This window comes from Cotesia glomerata, linkage group LG2 (assembly GCF_020080835.1).
Source record: "Cotesia glomerata isolate CgM1 linkage group LG2, MPM_Cglom_v2.3, whole genome shotgun sequence".
NCBI lineage: Eukaryota > Metazoa > Arthropoda > Insecta > Hymenoptera > Braconidae > Cotesia > Cotesia glomerata.
The window spans coordinates 27,200,765-27,221,912 of record NC_058159.1 but is presented as its reverse complement, the minus strand read 5'-3'; the positions used below and the strand labels follow the sequence as shown (position 1 = coordinate 27,221,912).

General features: G+C 28.3%; 1 protein-coding gene across 2 annotated transcripts in view; it reads left to right on the top strand.

The window, feature by feature from the left end:
• Positions 1-1,712: 1,712 nt before the first annotated feature.
• LOC123259814 (semaphorin-1A) overlaps positions 1,713-21,148 on the top strand; it is a 166,667-nt gene continuing 147,231 nt past the window's right edge. For both annotated transcript variants that reach the window (XM_044720530.1, XM_044720529.1), the window contains exon 1: positions 1,713-2,371. The gene's annotated coding sequence lies outside the window, so the exon portion shown is untranslated. The remainder of the gene's footprint in view (positions 2,372-21,148) is intronic.

Sequence of the window (21,148 nt, the reverse complement as noted above, 5' to 3'; positions counted from 1 at the left end):
TTGTACAACAGTAAAAACTGTTTTCTAAAAAATTTTATATTTTATCTAAATAAAATGGTAATGATTAATTTATTGAAAAATCAATAATTGCTTAGAAAGTGTAAAAAAAATCCAATTTTTTAATTTGTTCACTCCATAAAATTAGTTATTTATTTTTCTTATGATTTTATTATAATTATCAGAAAAAAACTTTAGATAAAAATTTAAAAAATAATAACAATTAGCAACCTTGCAGTCACTATGTGACTGCCGTGACTTGTGAACTATAAATAAATAAAATTTTGCTTTATTAAATAATGAGTTTTGTTAAATTGCACTGTACTTTCTTAAATATTGACGTTTTTAAAGATATAAGCTCATTACGATATTACACTCATCAAGAGCTTTCATTTGAGTACCCACATGCATTTTTGATATATTCTTCATATATACATATATATAATAAATATAAATATATAAAATATATGAAAAATTGATGTGGGTACTCAAATGAAAGGTCTCGATGAGTGTAACATCGGGATGAGCTCATATCTTTAAAAATATCAATAATTCTTAAGATACAAGGTCGTTTTTTAATTATGTTGAATGGCACTGTACTTTCTTAACTATTAACATTTTTAAAAATATAGGCTCATCTTGATGTTATACTCATCAAGAGCTTTCATTTGAGTACCCACATGCATTTTTGATATATTTTTCATATATACATATATATAATATATATAAATATATAAAATTTATGAAAAATTGATGTGGGTACTCAAATGAAAGGTCTCAATGAGTGTAACATCGGGATGAGCTTATATCTTTAAAAATATCAATAATTCTTGAGATACAATGTCGTTTTTTAATTATGTTAAATGGCACTGTACTTTCTTAACTATTAACATTTTTAAAAATATAGGCTCATCTTGATGTTATACTCATCAGAGCTTTCATTTGAGTACCCACATGCATTTTGATATATTTTTCATATATTCATATATATAAATATATAAAATTTATGAAAAATTGATGTGGGTACTCAAATGAAAGGTCTCAATGAGTGTAACATCGGGATGAGCTTATATCTTTAAAAATATCAATAGTTCTCAAGATACAGGGTCGTTTCTTAATTATGCTACATTGCACTGTACTTTATTAACTATTGACAATTTTAAAAATATAAGCTCATCCCGATGTTACACTGATCAAGAGCTTTCATTTGAGTATCCACATGCATTTTGATATATTTTTCATATATACATGTATATAAATATATAAAATATATGAAAAATAGATGTGGGTACTCAAATGAAAGGTCTCGATGAGTGTAACATCGGGATGAGCTTATATCTTTAAAAATGTCAATATTTCACAAGGTAAAAAAGGTCATTTCTTATTTACATATCTAGAGATAGAGTATTTTCAAATGCAGCCTAAATACTTATCATAATAAATTGACTGTCGGTGAGAATGATATGAAACCTTTAAAAGGCACAAATTCAAATCAAAACCTTTGCAATGACGCTAAATTTCACTAAAAATCCCGATTTTATCATATGACTATCCTTAACACAAATTTTTTCTTATAATCTTAATAATATAGATAATTTAGAAAATAAAATGAAAATTTAAAACTCCCGCGTAAATTTAAGCGCGCATGTGCGAAATTTAAAAAGTTGACCACAAGATGGCGTCTTTAATGTGACTTCAGAATCAAAAAAGACAGCTGGGAAGTAGGTAACATCCACACATCGATTTGGAAGCCCTGCGTGTTCGAAAAATTGCTCCGTTTAACTAAAGTATGTATATGTACACAACTATAAATATAAACGAGTAACAACAGTAATAAACACAACAATATTATCACCGACAGTAATAAACAAAAACGGCAAAATCAAATAATGTTTAGCATTGAATATCAGTAGCAAAAAAACAAAATAAAATAAAGTTTAAAAAATAATAAAAAATAAGAGATAGTAACTAAACGGAGTTTGAATAAATAAACGCGAGTGTAATGTGTGTGATGGACTTTAGTCCAGTGGTGATTAATGTTTTATTTCCAGTGATATAATATCTGATAAAATCGATTATCAGGATGTATACGGTCATGGTGATTTATAACAATAATAATAAAAACTAACAAACTAACAAAAAACCGTGTAGAGGTTTCTTCTACCCGGACGTAAATTTAGCTGGTGGCTGTTGGTTATGCGGCGGTTCTGCTCGCCGTCAGCCCCTGTTCAACCCTTTAACTCGCTTCTTGTTCTTGAAGCTACTGGTTATAATACTATTGGAATAAAACCGAATAAAACCGAAAGTGAGTACAACAAGACCCCGACCGAAAACAAGACGAGCATCTTTTTACCACCGGGTTCACTGCATTGCGGTGAGTCTCCTTAAGTATTTACATTTTTTAATTAATAAATCATCTTGGCCGTATCCGTGTTGCCGAGTAAGTTTATTAATAATAATAAAGTTAGCCGATGAATATAAAGTTAGCCGACATCTAAAAATTGTTATGATTTTTTTTTATTAAAAATTTATTATAAAAAAATAAAAAAAAATTTTTTTCATTCGTTAAAAACCTCAAAAACTATAAGTGCAATTTTTTAAAAATATTCTTTAGTTATAATTTAATAAATTAAGCAAAATAAAAAATTTTTAGAATTTTTTTTTATTGAAAAAATTATTACAAAAAAATTTTTAAAAAATGTCACTTGTAAAAAACTTGAAAAACTGTAAGTGAAATTTTTTAAAAATATTTTTTTGTTTTAATTTAATTATTAAAAAAAACATCAAATAATTAAAAACGTCGGCAAACTTTAGTATCATTATAGTTAGCTGACATTTTTGATTTTTTTATTTTGCTTAATTTATTAAATTATAACTAAAAAATATTTTTAAAAAATTGTACTTATATTATAGTTTTTTAAGTTTTTAACTAATGAAAGTTTTGTTTTTTTATTTTTTTCGAATAATTCTTTAATAAAAAAAATCATTAAAATTTTTAGATGTCGGCTAACTTTATTTTCATAGTTTATTAATTCTTTTTATTTTAGTACTTGTTTATTAGTTGTGATATATACTAAGTTCATTACCCTCTGTCGCGTGAAACAATATAGGTTACGGTTAGTTGTCGAGCTTCTTTTTTTATTATTATTATTATTGTCATTGTTATTATTTCTTCCCTTCAATCTCGTATCTCTTCATTGTGTCTCGTGCTTATGAATAATTAATATCCACCACCGTCATCAATATTAAATGCGTAAGTCAGAAATTGATCTATTACTTTTTAATCGAAAAATTTTTAATTTTGTTTTTTTAAATTAAATTTATAATTCAGGAGCTCGTGATTATTGGAGCGATAATTGAATCTGAGATCGAGGGAATTTTAATCGAGGAAAACTTCCAGATACGATCAATTTTTTAACGCGAGCGTGCGTGTGTCGAGGGTGTGCGGTGCGGCATTGCGGCTTTTGCGAATTTAGATGTTAGATATACATTTGTGTGTATATATTTATATAAATGTATGTGTGGGTATGTATAATATTATGGAGAGAAAGACTTACACATCTTACGACTCACAAAATAAGCGTAGTCGCTACCCTCAGCCCGGCAGAAGCTCTGAGGCTTTATTATTATCCATTCATTTAAACTGGCGTTAATACTAATACGTCGCATCTGCGACATCAACATCAGCTTCAAAGCCTCAAAGGACGCTCTCAATTGCACAATTCATACCCTATTCTCTTGTATAATCTTTACGGTGATCTGCAAATAAAAAGCTTCTTTATACGCCCATGTATTTATACAATAATGATAAATATATATATGGACGTATATTTTAGCTCTATTAAGTATACTGTTGGCTCATCTTGTCAATTAAGCTGTTTAATTTTATTTTTAAGGAGGTTCTGCGGAAAATAAAGACACCAATAGGTTCATATATTTTTTATAAAAAAATTAATACCGCTCGGTTATGTTATTTTTCATGAAAAATATTTTTTATAACTTCAATTTAATATTCTCAGTTTAGGAAAAAAATTCTAAGAAAAGGTTCACTCTAATTACGGTCATAGGGAATACATGTTGGATGTACGACTTTTAATTGCTACACGGAAAAAAAAAAACAGGAATAATTACAGTATAAAATGTAAAATCGGTCCCGTTGTAATCAAAACTAGAAAAATTACAGTTTGAAATAACATTTTTCTATATTCAATTTTTGAATTTAATTTTCAGAGATTTTAATATAAATATTACATTCTACAATGTAATTCTTATAAAATCTGTAATAATTACACTGATAAAAAAAATTGACTTGACTCAAGAGCCAAATTCTTGAACCAAGAATTCCAATTTGAAGGAAATGATTCCCCCATGAAAAAAAAATATAAAAAAATATATTTCGAAATATATTTTAAATATATTAAAAATCTATAAAGAATATATATATAAAATATGTATAGTAAATATATTTTTAATAACTAACTTTTGGCCGATTTTCATATATATTTTAAATATATTTTAGATATATTCAAGATATATTTAAAAATACATAAATAATACATAGCTAAAAATATATTTTGAATATATCTAAAATATATTTTAAATATATAAAATATAATATGAAAATCGGTCAAGAGTTAGTCATTAAAAATATATTTACTAATTATAATTTATATATTTTTTATAGATTTTTAATGTATTTAAAATATATTTTTTATGTATTTCGACATATATTTATTTTTCCATAGGGGTTTTTTTGAGTCAAGAGAATAAATTCTTGAGCTAAGAAATTATTCTTGGTTTAAGAAAATTTTCTTGAGTCAAGAATTTATTTTCTTGACTCAAGAAAATCATTTTCTTCAAAATAGAATTCTTGATTCAAGAGTTTGGCTCTTGAGTCAAATCAATTTTTTTATCAGAGAACAATCTGAAACTGTAATTTTTCCAGTTTTCATCACTAAGCGCCACATTGCATTATATACTGTAATTTTTCAAGTTTTCTTTTTTCCGTGTAATATTTTAAAAATTAGCACCGCAAGGACTATTAAAAAAAAAATTTATTCGTATAGAGGAAATTGAAGAATATCGTAAAAAAAGTGAATTTGCAGAGTACCTCCTTAAAGTTTGCGTATTTTATTATTGATATTTGCTAATACTCCAGAATTTTTATTGAATGAATTATTCTTGAAATTTAAAGAATGCATCAAAATTCTCGGTTATTCCTTTGACATGTATTTTTAAAAATTTTTATTGTATTTATTCATACAGATCGCATTGTTATTTTTTGTATTGTATATTCATAAGTTTACTTTGGTTTTATCGATAGTATGCATCAATTCAAATAAATTGATGACCAAAATAGATCTTAATCATTATGTATTTAATCTTGATATTGTATTGTGAGCTAAAATTGAAACTTAATTTTCCGAATACGTGATGCAATAATAGTCATCAAATTCAATAGATTGTAAGTAATGATTGAAATCTATTTTTGTTGCGTTTTCTGAATTTATACACGACAAATTAAATAAATGATTAAATTAATTTATGAATAGTAATAATACCTTATATTCTCGAAAGTAGAATAGTAATATAAAATTCTGTCGATCGATTTAACATATTTATATTACACTGAAATTTTCTCGGTTTTTAGCTGATTTAATTTTTGATAACTTTAAATGCTATTTAATTCAACAATTGTCAAAATAAATTCAGAAAAAAAAAATATTAAAAGATTTTATATTATATAATTTATTATTTAAAATATTGTTTTATAATATTTTATTATTTAATTTAAAAATAATTATATAATTCTGTAAGCTATTGTTCTCATTATTATTATTATTATTATTATTATTATTATTATTATTATTATTATTATTCCGAGTTTATAAATATTTCAATGGAAATGTTTTTGTTGAAAAAGTTTATTGTTAAAGTTACTTTTGAATGGATTTAAATATTAATAACCAGGCGCCGGGTATTAATATTTAAATGGCGGACAGTGAATAGAGTTTAAAAAATGTATAGAAATGTAGGAATGTGATATGAGTCAGAGAATAAAATTTATTAGTTCATTGGCCTCATTGAATTGGCATGGCAGCGTGACGCGAAACTCTCAGACTCAGAACCAGAAGACAGGGATGAATTAACTGCAGAATGTATTTACGAGCAGACATGTTATATAGCCTGCCCTGGCGTGTATACGGTATACAGTGTACGAGGGCTAGTAAAGGATACTTTACTATAGACGGACAACAATCGCGGGAAGTCACGATACGAGATTGAAGAAGAGCGGATCTATCATTTGGTGGAAATCCCGAAGGGTCGGTGTAGCTTCTTCCGCTTTATATTACTCGTTTTGAGAAGACCAGTGTGTGTATAGTAGTATTATACACATAACAGTCTGAAGGGACAGCTCCATGTCCGATGCATTGCACCCTTCCTCGAGGAGAACTATAACAGCCATTAAGATTAATGGATTAGTAATAAAAAAAAGTATGAGATAATAAAATGTTATAAAATAGTTATTGTGCTTTTTATATCATCATTTTTTACTTTATTTTTTAAGGGATTAGAAGTAGCAGCCAGGACAATTTTTTTCTGGCTCTCTAGTATGTTGGACGTTATTAAATGTTATGAAGAGGCTAATTTTTGGATATTGTAAGGGCGGTTCAGACTATTGGTGCATTGCGGTGAATCCCACTGGTACATTTCAGGAATGCACCGACACCAGCAGAAATAGGAAGCGTCTGTGGCTGGTGGTTACTACCAAAGCGACATGCGTGCGCAAAAGACACGCCAGTGTGTGAAAAACAGAGAGAGAGGATTATATTATACACTAACTTGTTCTCTACTCGCGTTTACGTTTGGTCCATTGTTAGTACAGTACTATAGACGCAATCTTGTCGCTTGCAAAGTCCCGGAAACACGTACACGCTCGTCCTGTAGCGTCGGCGCGAACGCCAATTTTCCTCTACTAAGTCCCGGTGGGTGTATGTGGACTGGTATAGCCCTACTACTATCCTGTAACTGCCGCTGCTACTGAGCAAATTTATTTTTCATCGTCATTACCACGGCTACTACTGTTACACTGTTATATTCTGTCTGCTCCAATCTACAATCCTCTACTCGGTTACATATTAAAAGTATGAGTAAGAAGGGAAAGAAAAATACACACTGAAGGAAAAAAAATGGACTGGAGAATGTCACGGGAAGAAATAATAACAATAAAAATAATAATAATGGTAATGAGTAGAGAAGTGCGGATGAAATTTTGAAATTTAGTTTTATCCTTCTAATTACATTAATTGTTAACTAGCAAACTTGCAGTCACTGTGTGACTGCCGTGACTTGTGAATTATAAATAAAATTTTTTTTTATTAAATAATGAATTTTAGTAAATTGCACTGTACTTTTTTAACTATTGAAGTTTTTAAAGACATAAGCTCATCCCGATGTTACACTCATCAAGAGCTTTCATTTGAGTACCCACATGTATTTTGATATATTTTTCATATATACATATATATAATATATATATATATATATATATATATATATATATATATATATATATATATATATATATATATATATATATAAATATATAAAAAATTGAGGTTGGTACTCAAATAAAAGGTCTTGATGAGTGTAACATCGGGATGAGCTTATATCTTTAAAAATGTCAATAGTTTTCAAGATACAAGGTCGTTCCTTAATTATGTTAAATTGCACTGTACTTCCTTAACTATTGAGGAGCTTCATCAAGAGCTTTCATTTGCGTACCCACATGCATTTTCATATATTTTTCATATATACATATATATATATATATATATATATATATATATATATATATATATATATATATATATATATATATATATATATATATATATAATATATGTAAATATATAAAATATATAAAAAATTGATGTTGGTACTCAAATGCAAAGTCTTAATGAATGTAACATCGGGATGAGCTTATATCTTTAAAAATGTCAATAGTTCACAAGATACAAGGTCGTTTCTTAATTATGTTAAATTGCACTGTACTTTATTAACTTTTGATGTTTTTAAAGATATAAGCTCATCCCGATGTTACACTCATCAAGAGCTTTTATTTGAGTACCCACATGCATTTTAATATATTTTTCATATAAATATATATATAATATATATAAATTTATGAAAAATTGATGTGGGTACTCAAATGAAAGGTCTCGATGAGTGTAACATCGGGATGAGCTTATATCTTTAAAATTATCAATAGTTTTCAAGATACAAGATCGTTTTTTACTTATGTTAAATTGCACTGTACTTTATTAACTATTGACAATTTTAAAGATATAAGCTCATCCCGATGTTACACTCATCAAGAGCTTTCATTTGAGTACCCACATGCATTTTGATATATTTTTCATATTTACATATATATAATATATATAAATATATGAAAAATTGATGTGGATACTCAAATGAAAGGTCTTAATGAGTGTAACATCGGGATGAGTTTATATCTTTAAAAATGTCAATAATTCACAAGATACAGGGTCATTTATTAACTATGTATCTATAGAGATACCGCATTTTCGAATGCAGCCTAAATACTTATTATAAATTGACTATTGGTGAGAATGATATAAAACCTTAAAAAGGCACAACTCCAGGTCAAGACCTTTCCAACGATACCAAATTTAACCAATTTTAACATATAAATACACTGGCCACAAAATTTTGTTTATTCTCTTAATAATATAAATTAAACATGTCTTTTGATAACGCGAAAATGAAAATGAATTTTTTTATATTATATAATTTAATATTTTGATTAAATGAAGCTCGGAATGATAAGTCACGCGGACTTTTTATTACAATTAATTTTTTTATTAGCTTAAGTGGCCTCATTTAATCATCAAAAAAATTCATAAGCCGCGGGATATCTCTTTTTTTCTCTCAACGCTGTCATATTTTATTACGTGACACTTGACGAGACAAAAAATTAATTTTGGTCTGGTGTTACTGTTACCACCACGTCCCTTTACTGGGAAACCTACACCAGTGGACAAGACGAGCAAGGGGGTTTTTAAAAGTCATTTCAAACTTCTTAATGGCCGGCGTTGCCAGATGGCAACATATGAAAAAACACTTTTTGTTTTCATATATGTATGTACATATATGTGTAGATGTGTGATGTGATATTTTATTATTATTTTTAGTTTAGATATATTACATCTTCTCCTTTCTTTTTTTTTAATTATTATTTTTAGTTCACAAACTCGTGACTTCTATTTTTACTGCTGTTTATAAGGAAAAACGTACTTGCTTTTTTTAATGGCTACTTGTGAAAAGTTTTATGGATAAATTGATATCGATCTGTCGGATACGCGATTATTTTTTTAAGAGCTTTTACGTATCTCGGATAGAAGAGTTTGAATTTTGTTTATTGTTATCTGCCTCGTTATTTATTTATTAAAAAAAATTCAACGATTTTGTGAAATTATAAACGAATAGAAGTTAAATATAAATATAAATTACAATTGATAATAATTAGAGGATATTTTTAACGCGGATTATATATTGTTTTGAATAAAATTAGTTATTTGCATTATAAACGCTTTAAATATCTTGAAATAGAATATAGAAATCCAGTTGACTATTCTTGAGATTGAAAATAAAGTAAACTGAATAATTTGGCACTTTTTTTTTTAAGTTATTGCGCTATAATTGATTAAATTAAGATCACTGAAGAGGTTACATAATTTATTAGTAGCAGATAAATTTGAATTCTGACGTTAGATTACATGACAATGATAAATTTAAAACTTTAGTTCAAGTAATTTTGCCGGAAATAAATTCGAATAATTATATGTCTGACCTAAATAACGAACCAAGATGAATTTTTAAGCCAATAATTCTCAAAATAGTTATTGAAAAAAAATTCTTTTTCAATTGAATAATAACAAAAGTTATCATAGCTTATAATAATAATAATAATAATAATAATAATAATAATAATAATAATAATAATAATAATAATAATAATAATAATAATAATAATAATAATAATAATAATAATAATAATAATAATAATAATAATAATAATAATAATAATAATAATAATAATAATAATAATAATAATAATAATAATAATAATAATAATAATAATAATAATAATAATCCTATGAAATATATTACAAATATATGCAGGTAAAAAATAGCTCGAAATACGAATAATTAACGGGTTTCATATCTGTAAAATAAATCCATACAAGCAGATTGAATTATTAATTTTTGTTTAATACCAACCGGAGGATTTGAATTGTAAAAATGATTCAATAAAAAAAATTTTATCTTTGAAGCCTGACAGACATTTGCGCAAAAAAGAAATCAATAAATCAGTTAGCGACAAGATCAAAAATATATCGTGAATATTTACTACACAATAACATGCAGATAAGTTTGTCACTGACATACTGACATTACGTTCACAATTTTTTTTTTTGTAAGCTTTTAACTAAAAACTTTTATTTATAAACGTTATCAGAGAAAAATGTATCCATAGACAGATAAAATTAAATGTCGTGTCTATTTTCCGGCGTCCCTCGTCTATTTGAAAGGATTCAGGGGAGGCTTTCAATAAAATTGTTTTCGTTTTAACGCATACTTTTTCATTCTGCATTCCATAACTAAAAGCATAAACCCATTGCTTGGGACACTACACTAAATTCGACTGTTACACGCACTCAACACCTACAGGCTTGATTGGTTAGATGTTCCGTTGAATTTTAAATAAACACCAATGAAATACTCATCAGCAAGTTACATTCTATGTGTACTATTAGTCCATGGGAGCGGATAGTTTCCTGCCCTGAGAGAATATAAATATATACGTAAACATTTATTCATTTTCCATCCTTGTTCATGGACTGAATTTATAAATGTGCTGTAAAAATTCCGGGGGTACAGGAAATTTTTAGTCCAAGTCGTGTAAAGAAAGAAAGGCCCATATAAATTCTTACTCGTAGTCATTAGTCATATTATTTAATAATTAATAGATCAAATTAAACAAAAAATGGTTTTGTACACAGTAAAAAATTTTGCGTCATTGCGTCAAAAAATTTTGTGTTAAAAATTTTTATGTTAAATATTTTACACTTTTTTGTGTTAATTTAACATTTTTCTGTGTTAATTTAACACAATTAATGTTAAATTTACACATAAAAGTGTTAAATATTTAACACAAAATTTTTTGACGCAATGACGCAAAATTTTTTACTGTGTAGTTGATCACACTAAAAATCAATATTAAATAAGCTTCCTAGGAAAGTCTAAAAAAAAAAAAAAATTTAATAATATTCTGGAATTTAAGTCTCCTATAAGGAGACGGTTTAGCGATTATGCGCCGCCTGTTGGAAATTTTTAATACTAATTTTAGCAGAAAAACTTCATATGGGCCTATATAACCATACCAGGTCTGATATACAGAAAAAATTTTATATTTATAATTATTATTAAGTAATTATTACTAACCTGATCGTAATTATAGTCACCTATAATTATAATATAATTTTAATCACCAATATTCTAAGAGTAACTATCATAAAAATACAATAGTAATTATTAACATAAAATTTTCTTTCTGAATGGATAGAAGTCATATCAGAAAATCTTTCTACGCAAGTTTATTCAAACAAAAAAAAAATTAACAAGCAAGATTAAAAAATTTTATCTCATCCCAAATAGTTATTACGCTCATAAATATTTTCTTAAATCAAAATTTTATTTTTTTTGCATCAGAATTTTGATAAAAACTTGAATATTCTTAAAACAAAACAAAAAACACCCTAAAAAAATTTGACCGGAAAAATTTTATAAAATAGTCTCAACCCCGAGCATAGGATCTCTTTCCTCTTGCTGCGATTTATTAAAACGCGGCACCCCGTAGTAGACAGCGTACACTTTTCATGGGACCGCAATGCGGAGTAGAATAAGTTAAGCAAAAGCTGAAGCAAATGCGACAGTACCGGCAGCCCATTCTCAAGATTAATTCGTCAACATTCGTATTGTCTTTATCTCTTACAGCATCCATTGGAAACAATTTCGCGTTCAATTTCTCTGTATATCTATTCATCTGTCGGTCCAGCCCCATCTCCGTCTCTATTTGCGGAACTATTTGTGTCTGTGTCTGAGTCTATAACGCACCCGATATTTCTCTATTTCTCTTTTTATTTAGCATTATTGTCTTTATGTCCTTGGTTCCTGGATGCTGGATGGAAAGTGCTATACAGATGTACGTGTCTTTTTATACCCATCACCATTATTCACCATTCACCTTTACAAGTCCCGTATATTGCATTGAATTGATTCGACCAAGAGTCGTCGTGTAAAATCCGTTTAAGCTTGGTGTATAGCAGTGAGTAGAGGGTGTGCGGAAAATAGGCAAAGACTTTGATTGGGACCGAAAGAATTTCAATCGTAGTCAAGCGAGCGTACAAGAGAGTGTTCCGATTATTCGTTTTATCGTCTAGCTCAATGGGAATAGAACGTTCGTTCCTCCGTTCCACTCGGTTCTCCGTTGTTCCTCGGTTCCTTGTTTTCTCGTAAATAACCTTCGTGTCCTTAAATCATGTTTGATAAAAATTCTTTGTCTTTCCATCATCTAATACCAACTTTTGAACGTGTAACGTCTGCAAGAAAGATGGTTAGATAGATTATTATATATATATATATATATATATATATATGCATATATATATATATATATATATATATATATATAAATGTATTTCTCGTCATGTTTTACTGGAATGGTTTTACGACAGACACACGGAACTCGTCCGTGGTCTAATAACTTTATAACTTGGTCGTAATCCAGCCTCGGGGAATGCAAGAGACGGTTCGACATATCTGACAATCTTGCGGTACGACCACGTTACACGAATGGACAATCAATAACGTCAATTTCAAATAGTTACCCCAGTTTTTTATTTTAAATTTTAACTCGGTGCTTTCTGTTTTTGCTTCTTCTAGTTAATAATCAAAGAATCGCGGAAGAAAAACTTTAAAAAAAAAATAGAAGAAAAAAAATATATTGGAGTGGAAAAAAAAGAAAACACTTAAAGTGAATGCTGTATTGAGGAGGAGAAAAAAATGTATTTAATGAAAAAAGAAATACATGTATATATATTTTCCAACTATCATCTTCTCTTGAGTTTTTGAATAAACCCAATGGCTTTTTTCTCGCCTCGTTCGCGCTTACTCGATCGTAAATAAAATTTGTGCTTTCCACTTTGCGGAATTTTCACAGCGGAACTTTTGTAAAGCTCTTACTCGGTGCCTGTATATATATATATATATATATTGCTATGTCTAGGTATATAAGCCTATACATTTCGAGTTTGTCGATATTCGGAAATTTTCCTAGACTACAACGATTTTAGGTCTTTACAATACCTAGTTTTATATATATGTACTAAGGGGCATTTGACTTCATTGATAGTCATGAAAATAGAATAAAATAAATCTGGGAAATTTATACAATATATATCTTTACAATTTAATTTATTTATCTTAAAGTATCTTACTGGAAGGAGCAGTAAAGCTCGGACTTTTAAAGTTATAAGTTTAATTGGTTTCCATTTAAATTTTATTGCAAATAATAAATAATATTTTATATGAGGTAAAACCACCAATTATTTTTGAATTTTTTTTTTTATTAGGTATTTAAAGTCAATTTTATCTCTATTCATTTTATATAAAAAATTTATTTGCGAGATTGATTTATTTATTTTAATAATTTGTTTCAAGTGATAAAGTTGATCACGTATTGCCATTTATTGACACCGAATAGTGTAATAAATAATTGATCTATTATTTATTAGTAAAATAATTCAGAAAATTTTTATTAATTAAATCTAACTAGTAATTTTGGAGTTATAACTTAGTAAATTTTTGAATTATCAATATTGTGTATAATAATTATTAAATTGCTATATTGAAAAAAAATTATTTGATTGAAAAGAAATATTTTTGATTCAAGAATTTTTATCCTAAATCCATTTTTTAGCTTGAAAAATTTGAAAATTTGAGATCATAAGTATATTGCAAGAGTGAGATACAATAAAATAAAAAATGAAATTTTATAGATAATCTTTTTCTTGAATAAAGTAAATTTTTTTTTTTTTTAGTAGAAAAAAAAGAAAAGTATTTATTTATTATCATTCAATCAAATTATAAAAACTAGCAACCTTGCAGTCACTATGTGACTGCCGTGACTTGTCAACTGTAAATAAATAAAATTTTGCTTTAGTAAATTATGACTTTTGTTAAATTGCACTGTACTTTCTTAACCCTTCAGCACTCTCGCAAAACGATTTACTATCATTACTCGCGCGATGAGAAAAACTCTCACGCCTTATGTGGAAGCGCACGCATGCTTATAGTCCCTTTAATTTAAAAAATCTTAAATAAAATAAATTTCTTAAAACAAAAAAAAATTGACTTATTTAAAAATAATATTTAATAATAATACATCCAAACACAAATGCACTCTTACGGGAACCTCCGAACTGTACCGGTCAGACCCGATTTTTTAAATTCTGACCCCCCTACTTTACTATTGCGATGAGAAAATATCTCACAGAGTTAATAAAATTTATTTTATTTTTTTATAGTATAGAACAATTAAAATAATAATATTGCAATCTGAAATAATATTAATTTTTTGACAGATAGAAAAAAAATCACATACTCATTCCATTTGAAATTTGAAAGAAAATTTGAGTTATTGATGAGCGTGAGAGAAAATCTCATAGCGAGAGTGCTGAAGGGTTAACTATTGATGTTTTTAAAGATATAAGCTCATCCCGATGATACACTCATCAAGAGCTTTCATTTGAGTACCCACATGGATTTTGATATATTTTTCATATATACATATATACAATATATATAAATATATGAAAAATTGATGTGGGTATTCAAATGAAAGGTCTCGATGAGTGTAATATGGAGATGAGCTTATACTTTCAAAAATATCATTAGTTGACAAAATAGCAAAGTCAGTTCTTAATTATTGACATTTTTTAAGATATAAGCTCATCCCGATGCTACACTCATGAAGAGCTTTCATTTGAGTACCCACATGCATTTTGATATATTTTTCATATATACTTATATATAACATATATAAATATATGAAAAATTGATGTGGGTACTCAAATGAAAGGTCTCGATAAGTGTAATGTCGGGATGAGCTTATATCTTTAAAAATGTCAATTGTTCACAAGATACAAGGTCATTTTTTAATTATGTATCTAGAGATAGAATATTTTCGAATGCTGTCTAAATACTTATCATAATAAATTGACTATCCGCGAGAATGATATGAAACCTTAAAAAGGCACAAATCCAAGTCAAGATTTTCGCAATGACACTAAATTTCACTGAAAAAAAACCGATTTTATAATATGACTATCCTGGAAACAAAATTTTTTTTATTCTCTTAATAATAAAGATTTATAAAGCAAAAACTGAAACAATAATTTTATTAAACTCTTATAATTATAAAAATCGTTTATGTTTGTTATAAATATAGAAGTTAAAGAAAATAAACATAAAATCAATGAGTATCAATAATAATTATAATTGGTGTTTGCACCTTATTTATAAGTGAGGTATTTAAAGAATACGTGGAGGATCTTGAAGGGTAAGTGAAGGTGACAATCGACAAGCAATTACCCGGGTAGGTTAACGTGCGTTTGTCGTGTACACACGTGCATACGAAGGGTGGAGATGGCGCAAGAGACGACTACTGAGATCCTTTACTCGTTCACATCCACATCGACATCGACAAACATACATATGTATGTATGTATATTTATCGCTTCCGGAAGTCGCGAGAGTAGAGAGTAGAGAGTGACGTTTACGAAGGCCCGTCGCCATCCTCCGCACTCCATGCACCACATTTGAGTCTCGATGGATTCTATATGTACAAAAGTGCTTAGCTAGCGCCTATTCCACGAATAGAACCCAACGCTTTTCCTTTACTGCGTATATATCCCAATGAATATATACACATATGTGGCAAATGTCTGTGTACCAAGTACGAAGGGAACGCTATCCGGAGAGAAAAAGACAGAAATAACCCCAATATGCTGACTACATTTCGGAAAGAGAGCTTTTTGTTCGATACATTGACCTAATAAAAAGAACGAGAGAGAACAAGATCCCACGCCAGCAATTCTATTCATTCTTCTCATTTTTCCTTTCTTTTCATTTAATTTGTTTCCTATTTTTTTGGTGTTTTTTTGGTCAAGATTTTGTTTAGTAACTTTGTTAAAGATGTCTTTTTTCAGGCTAATAAAATTACCTTTGTTCTTTATCTATTGTAGACAATTAAAATAGGATTACTGTTCAGAATTTTATGAAATTTGATACATTACAAAACAAAATTTATTGGTATGATACATGTTCATATGTAATTTTTTATAGGTAAATTTTTATAGGTTGTTCATATGTAATTTTTTAAATATTTTTTTTCCATTTTTTTTTATATGAAAATTGGCTATTTTAGGTCATATTTAACTCGAAATGGCTTAAAAAATGTCTTGATATGTCTTGAAGTACTCCTGTTTAATTTTTTGATTAAAGTTGGTGTCGAAAAATTCCAACAGATGTCGCATGTTTTCTAAATCATCTCGTTATAAAAGAGTCATGTTTAACGTATAAGGTTTAAAATGAAAATTAATTTATTTTACAAAAATATCAAATAGTTCTTTGCACTCTTTCCACGCATATTACTACACAAAAAAAAAATTTCTTGAACCAAGAAAATGATGAGGAAGACTGAAGTTATTTTGAAGCAAGAAGAAATTTTCTTGGCTAAAAAAAAATTTAACTTAGTTTAAGAAATTTTCAGTCTTCCTTAGGATTTTCTTGATTTAAGAAAATTTACGCTTGACTCAAGACTTTTTTTACTTTCTGTGTACATATCGTAATAAATAAACAAATAAACATGATCAAAAACACACTAACTTTTGGGTATGTCTTAGGATAAGAACAAATAATATAAATTAACATATGTATCAAACTATGTAACTTAAAAGATAAATAAAGAGAATTTTTAAAACAAAAAAAAATGAAAAATTATTTATTTTACTTCTAAGGAGATTATTACAGCTGCCCAATTTTAAAACACAGTAACTGCAAAATTTTTATATCTGATTTTTTATTAGTATTGCTGCATTTTTTATAACTTGTAGACCTTAATTTCAAGTATTTTTTCTCAAAAATATTTATATTCAAGTATTCTCTATTCATAAATCAAATTTTTTATCAATTTGGCGCGCAATTATTAATAAGAAAGCTTTTTATTAATAAGAAAAATTTTTTAAAATCTTAAAATTGTCAATTACTGTGTTTTGAAATTGGGCAGCCGATTAATTCACGCTTTTTTTATTGTTTTTACAAAAAATATTCAGATTTCAATTAAAATTCGGACAATGAAAAAAAATGACGTATTTACTATTTCGCATAATTTAAAGTGCAGATTCACAACAAGTTATAGTACTGACTATTAAAAAAAATTTATAAAATTTTATTGGAAAAAAATCAATAACTATTGATACCGTTGAAAGATTAGAATTTTTTTCCTATTACTAAGAAATGTTATTTAATACTACCTACAGCTTTAAACAAGACAGCATTTTCAGATATATACACCCTAACAAACTATATGTCCGCCGTTGTTGTCAGTGTAAACTTGTGTTTATGAGATGTAATAGGAGTTTAGTGAATTCCGATATTTGTCATTACTAGAGCGCCGCGCAGTTTAAATAATGAAATATTTTACCGTATAAAATAAACAATTTGCGTATTTTGGTTTACTTGAGATAAATGTGTATTTTTCGGCTGTTAAATAAACACTCGCTTCTATGGTACACTTGCTTTTCAAACATTAAAATTAAATTAAAAAATATGCCACTACAATACATCCATATATATACATATTTTTTTTTAATTTTTACTCCAACTCTCTTCTCTGTTCCAGTTTCTGTAATACTTGATTGTTACGATTTTATTAAATATCGAGCGAGCTTTCAACCCAAACTTTTTATTTGCCGAAACTCTGATGGATTAACCCAATATTTTTTAATTAAACGACAGCTTCTTTTTTTACATAACCGCGAGTTTCAATTATCAAAACTCCAACTACAAAATAATAATCAAACCCTATTAATTAACTTATACCCCACAACTTAACAATTAACATAATTAAAAAATCTTTTAGTCAAGGTTGCTTCGCCTATTATAAGTAAAGACTCTCATTAATATAATGCGTTGCGCATAAATGAATCGTATCATACCATAAATACTGAAAACTAAAAATAAACTTGGTATCGCAGTACAGCAATATAAGAAAATTGATAGCTTTACATCCAAGTAAAGATTCCTGAGCACCCGCGGATCGATTGTATTCCGCGGATTTAACACGAGACATTGCGTGCGTGCTCCACCGGAGTCGGAGGGAATTCATACCCGGATTGTATTAAATTATTATGCAATACAATGTAATACATAGATTGCAGCTGCTCAGTACCGCATGGCAAATACGGTTTTTCGATGCATGTTGTATGCGTGGTTAAAACAAAGCGCTACCGCATTTTACCTGATCGTGCGACAGAAATTACTAGTGCATATCTGATTAAGCCGATAACCTGATAACCAAAGACTAAAGAGCGTACACTCTTTTGCTGGTTGTTGATTGTTGGTTGGTGTTGCTGTTGGTTTCTGGTCGGTGGTGTAGGGTACAGCTGGCTAATACCTGTTCTGATGGTGCCTCTGCTCAGCCCAACTCATTCTTGCACAGTCTAATCAGCGCAAGAATCGAGGTAGAGAGAGACAGCCAAATTTATTTGCTTGTTCTTTGTTCTCACATTCTACTTGATTACCGTGTGAAATATTAATGAGTGTGCCTGTGCGATCAGAGAATAAACAATTTGGATGCGAGTGTGTGCTTGCATGTGTGCCATTCTATAAATATGTATATATTTATACACATATGTATGGTGTGTAATTTGCTCGTTGCTCGGATTAAAATGCGTAGTTGATGTGGATGGAGATTGTGGTTGACGACTGCTAAGAAAGAAGATGACTGAAGATATGTGGGTGTATGTGTGTTAATGTATGAAAGAAATAAAGAAAGATAGCATGAAGAGTGTAGGAGAAGAAACGACCCGTACTGTTCGAATGCGCTTCATGTACGCTAAAGAAAAGTCTAAGTCTCGAGTGTCGCTGAGAACAAAGCCAGATATCTTGTGACGTCGCATTTGCCACTCCTTCTTCCTTTGGTTATTTTTATGTTTTTTTAGTTCTTGGATGTGTCCATCCAATCTTCAATGAGTCACTCGGCTTTGAATTTACAATAAAACATTTTTTTTTAATTTTTTTTTTTTTTTTTTTCACCAACTACAACCGTTTTTATACGATGACTTTTGTGACAATTACTGTAATTGTTATTTTTAATATGGATATTCTAGCACGGTTTAGTTTTTGATGACATTGCTTTTCTGCATTCTGACTTCTGTCTTTTCACTTTTCACGGTTGTTTTATTTTTTTTTTGTTATTTACTTCTGGTAATTGTAATCGTAATTAAATGCTTTATTTGGAGATGTTTCTGTTCGGGATACTTTTTAGATGGAAATTTATTCAAATAGAAGCCCAAAGGTAGAGATGGATTTTTAGGTTATTAATTTTGTGGTCGGCGGATTCGGGCACGATAGATGGATGATGAAAATTGATATCGATAAAAAGTCAAGTACTATTTATTTATATTTCAGTGGACTGGCTTTTCAGGGAAATGGGTAAAAAGTTTAAGTAATTTTTATCGGTGATTTTTAATAGTTACTCGTGGAGCTCCGATTATCCTAGTTTTTATAATTGCTTTTTTTCGATCAATTCTTTTAGGTTTTTTTGTAGAAATTTTGTATAGATCTGTAGATGAAAAAAATTAAGTATAATCATGATAAATTATTATTAATGAATAATAAATATTGTTTCAAACAGTAAAATTGTAATTTCAATAATTAATTTGTGATATTTATTTTTTTAAAGAAGAAAATTTTTTTTTCTGCTTATGTAATTGAATTTGTAACTTTTCTTTTACAAATATCTACAAATAAAATATTTAAAATAAAATTAATTTTTTGTCAATCACTCTGGTCTTATTTTAAACTTTTAAAAAATAATTTGTCATTACTTTTTATTTTATGGTGTTTTTTTATTTCTCTACATTATAATTTACAGCAATTCTTCCTGATAAAAATAGAACTAAATTTTTTCGATCAAAGTGTCATTTTTTAATTATAAATTTTAGTTTAAAGTATTTCCGAGCTTTGTAAATGAACCCTGATTTTACACGGATCTGCAATTAAAAATTAAAAATAGTATTGATATTAACTACCACAAAGCTTTATTTCCTGCTTTAATTTTTCAACCCGAGATAGCTAATTTTGATTGACGTGAGCGAATTTATTCATGAAAATTTCTATTTTATAAAAGTTACAACATGATCGTTGGGGTATTAGCGGACGATGATGGAAATTTAAATAGAAAATTAAATTTATCGACGAGTAACGATTGAAAATAAATTTTTCGGTGACGGGAAACTTCCGAACTTGTATTTAAATAGAGAAAAAGTCTGGTATGAGTAGATATATATAGGTAATAATGAAGAGAAAGTTTGGTTGGCAACAAAAGGTCAAAAACAGTTAAGACGAGAGCGGAGGATTTAAATCGGTGAATAAATATTGAGTGTTGTGGAGATGGATAAAAAAGATGTATCCTGCGGAGGTGGATGTTAAAAATGATAATTGATAGGACCGTACACCCACTACGGGATCTATCTATATCCGGCGAGTGAGTGGGTAGGTCTGGATGAGCACAAAGGGAACGCTCAGAGCTTATGAGAGCGAGAGAGACTAGACCAGACTCTGTTGACTGTGTTGCAACTTTGAATGATTAGTGTGTGTTGGTATGTGAGGGCAATAAGGGTGTGGCGCTACCATCACTTGGATACTCGAATATCCCTTTTAAGTTTCATATATTTTTTTTATTTATTTTTTTTTCAGTCACGGTGCTTTTATTTTG